The sequence below is a fragment of the Pimephales promelas genome, chromosome 12 (genome assembly GCF_988280905.1).
Source record: "Pimephales promelas chromosome 12, fPimPro1.hap1.1, whole genome shotgun sequence".
NCBI lineage: Eukaryota > Metazoa > Chordata > Actinopteri > Cypriniformes > Leuciscidae > Pimephales > Pimephales promelas.
Genome location: NC_142780.1, coordinates 22,516,532 through 22,520,462, shown reverse-complemented (window position 1 = coordinate 22,520,462; position 3,931 = coordinate 22,516,532).

Here is a 3,931-nt window from a genome sequence, read left to right as displayed (position 1 = left end):
CCATTTTTGCACTCAGGTCAAAGTCTCACAGCCCTCTATCATAATCCAGAGTTTTGAGAAGATTGGAGAAACGTAATTTTTCGCCCGAAAATGGAAAAAAAACGAAAGGGGTAACACTGTCGTTTTTTTTTCGGGTTGAAATTTTGAGTTTCGATATCTCAGCTCTGGAAGGGTCTAGAGCCTCCATTTTTGCACTCAGGTCAAAGTCTCGTGGCCCTGTATCAGAATCCAGAGTTTTGAGAAGATTGGAGAAACTTAATTTTTCGCCCAAAAACGGAAAAAAACGAAAGGGGTAACACTGTCGTTTTTTTTTCGGGTCGAAATTTTGAATTTTGATATCTCAGCTCTGGAAGGGTCTAGATCATCCATTTTTGCACTCAGGTCAAAGTCTCACAGACCTCTATCATAATCCAGAGTTTTGAGAAGATTGGAGAAACTTAATTTTTCGCCCGAAAATGGAAAAAAACGAAAGGGGTAACACTGTCGTTTTTTTTTCGGGTTGAAATTTTGAGTTTCGATATCTCAGCTCTGGAAGGGTCTAGAGCCTCCATTTTTGCACTCAGGTCAAAGTCTCACAGACCTCTATCATAATCCAGAGTTTTGAGAAGATTGGAGAAACTTAATTTTTCGCCCGAAAATGGAAAAAAACGAAAGGGGTAACACTGTCGTTTTTTTTTCGGGTTGAAATTTTGAGTTTCGATACCTCAGCTCTGGAACGGTCTAGAGCCTCCATTTTTGCACTCAGGTCAAAGTCTCGTGGCCCTGTATCAGAATCCAGAGTTTTGAGAAGATTGGAGAAACTTAATTTTTCGCCCAAAAACGGAAAAAAACGAAAGGGGTAACACTGTCGTTTTTTTTTCGGGTCGAAATTTTGAATTTCGATATCTCAGCTCTGGAAGGGTCTAGAGCCTCCATTTTTGCACTCAGGTCAAATTCTCGTGGCCCTGTATCAGAATCCAGAGTTTTGAGAAGATTGGAGGAACTTAATTTTTCCCCAAAAAACAGAAAAAAACGAAAGGGGTAACACTGTCGTTTTTTTTTTTCGGGTCGAAATTTTGAATTTTGATATCTCAGCTCTGGAAGGGTCTAGATCATCCATTTTTGCACTCAGGTCAAAGTCTCACAGCCCTCTATCATAATCCAAAGTTTTGAGAAGATTGGAGAAACTTAATTTTTTGCCCGAAAATGGAAAAAAACGAAAGGGGTAACACTGTCGTTTTTTTTTCGGGTTGAAATTTTGAATTTCGATATCTCAGCTCTGGAAGGGTCTAGAGCCTCCATTTTTGCACTCAGGTCAAAGTCTCGGTGCCCTGTATCAGAATCCAGAGTTTTGAGAAGATTGGAGAAACATAATTTTTCGCCCGAAAATGGAAAAAAACGAAAGGGGTAACACTGTCGGGTTTTTTTCGGGTCGAAATTTTGAATTTCGATATCTCAGCTCTGGAAGGGTCTAGAGCCTCCATTTTTGCACTCAGGTCAAAGTCTCGTGGCCCTGTATCAGAATCCAGAGTTTTGAGAAGATTGGAGAAACTTAATTTTTCGCCCGAAAACGGAAAAAAACGAAAGGGGTAACACTGTCGTTTTTTTTTTCGGGTCGAAATTTTGAATTTTGATATCTCAGCTCTGGAAGGGTCTAGATCATCCATTTTTGCACTCAGGTCAAAGTCTCACAGCCCTCTATCATAATCCAGAGTTTTGAGAAGATTGGAGAAACGTAATTTTTCGCCCGAAAATGGAAAAAAAACGAAAGGGGTAACACTGTCGTTTTTTTTTCGGGTTGAAATTTTGAGTTTCGATATCTCAGCTCTGGAAGGGTCTAGAGCCTCCATTTTTGCACTCAGGTCAAAGTCTCGTGGCCCTGTATCAGAATCCAGAGTTTTGAGAAGATTGGAGAAACTTAATTTTTCGCCCAAAAACGGAAAAAAACGAAAGGGGTAACACTGTCGTTTTTTTTCGGGTCGAAATTTTTAATTTTGATATCTCAGCTCTGGAAGGGTCTAGATCATCCATTTTTTGCACTCAGGTCAAAGTCTCACAGACCTCTATCATAATCCAGAGTTTTGAGAAACTTAATTTTTCGCCCGAAAACGGAAAAAAACGAAAGGGGTAACACTGTCGTTTTTTTTTTTCGGGTTGAAATTTTGAATTTCGATATCTCAGCTCTGGAAGGGTCTAGAGCCTCCATTTTTGCACTCAGGTCAAAGTCTCGTGGCCCTGTATCAGAATCCAGAGTTTTGAGAAGATTGGAGAAACTTAATTTTTCGCCCGAAAATGGAAAAAAACGAAAGGGGTAACACTGTCGTTTTTTTTTTCGGGTTGAAATTTTGAGTTTCGATATCTCAGCTCTGGAAGGGTCTAGAGCCTCCATTTTTGCACTCAGGTCAAAGTCTCGTGGCCCTGTATCAGAATCCAGAGTTTTGAGAAGATTGGAGAAACTTAATTTTTCGCCCGAAAATGGAAAAAAACGAAAGGGGTAACACTGTCGGGTTTTTTTCGGGTCGAAATTTTGAATTTCGATATCTCAGCTCTGGAAGGGTCTAGAGCCTCCATTTTTGCACTCAGGTCAAAGTCTCACAGCCCTCTATCATAATCCAGAGTTTTGAGAAGATTGGAGAAACGTAATTTTTCGCCCGAAAATGGAAAAAAAAACGAAAGGGGTAACACTGTCGTTTTTTTTTCGGGTTGAAATTTTGAGTTTCGATATCTCAGCTCTGGAAGGGTCTAGAGCCTCCATTTTTGCACTCAGGTCAAAGTCTCGTGGCCCTGTATCAGAATCCAGAGTTTTGAGAAGATTGGAGAAACTTATTTTTTCGCCCAAAAATGAAAAAAAAACGAAAGGGGTAACACTGTCGTTTTTTTTTCGGGTCGAAATTTTGAATTTCGATATCTCAGCTCTGGAAGGGTCTAGAGCCTCCATTTTTGCACTCAGGTCAAAGTCTCGTGGCCTTGTATCAGAATCCAGAGTTTTGAGAAGATTGGAGAAACTTAATTTTTTGCCTGAAAACGAAAAAAAAACAAAAGGGGTAACACTGTCGTTTTTTTTTCGGGTTGAAATTTTGAATTTCGATATCTCAGCTCTGGAAGGGTCTAGAGCCTCCATTTTTGCACTCAGGTCAAAGTCTCGTGGCCCTGTATCAGAATCCAGAGTTTTGAGAAGATTGGAGGAACTTAATTTTTCGCCCAAAAACGGAAAAAACGAAAGGGGTAACACTGTCGTTTTTTATTCGGGTCGAAATTTTGAATTTTCATATCTCAGCTCTGGAAGGGTCTAGATCATCCATTTTTGCACTCAGGTCAAAGTCTCACAGCCCTCTATCATAATCCAAAGTTTTGAGAAGATTGGAGAAACTTAATTTTTTGCCCGAAAATGGAAAAAAACGAAAGAGTTAACACTGTCGTTTTTTTTTCGGGTTGAAATTTTGAGTTTCGATATCTCAGCTCTGGAAGGGTCTAGAGCCTCCATTTTTGCACTCAGGTCGAAGTCTCGTGGCCCTGTATCAGAATCCAGAGTTTTGAGAAGATTGGAGAAACTCAATTTTTGCGCCCAAAAATGGAAAAAAACGAAAGGGGTAACACTGTCATTTTTTTTTCGGGTCGAAATTTTGAATTTCGATATCTCAGCTCTGGAAGGGTCTAGAGCCTCCATTTTTGCACTCAGGTCAAAGTCTCGTGGCCCTGTATCAGAATCTAGAGTTTTGAGAAGATTGGAGGAACTTAATTTTTCCCCAAAAAACGGAAAAAAACGAAAGGGGTAACACTGTCGTTTTTTTTTTCGGGTCGAAATTTTGAATTTTGATATCTCAGCTCTGGAAGGGTCTAGATCATCCATTTTTGCACTCAGGTCAAAGTCTCACAGCCCTCTATCATAATCCAAAGTTTTGAGAAGATTGGAGAAACTTAATTTTTTGCCCGAAAATGGAAAAAAACGAAA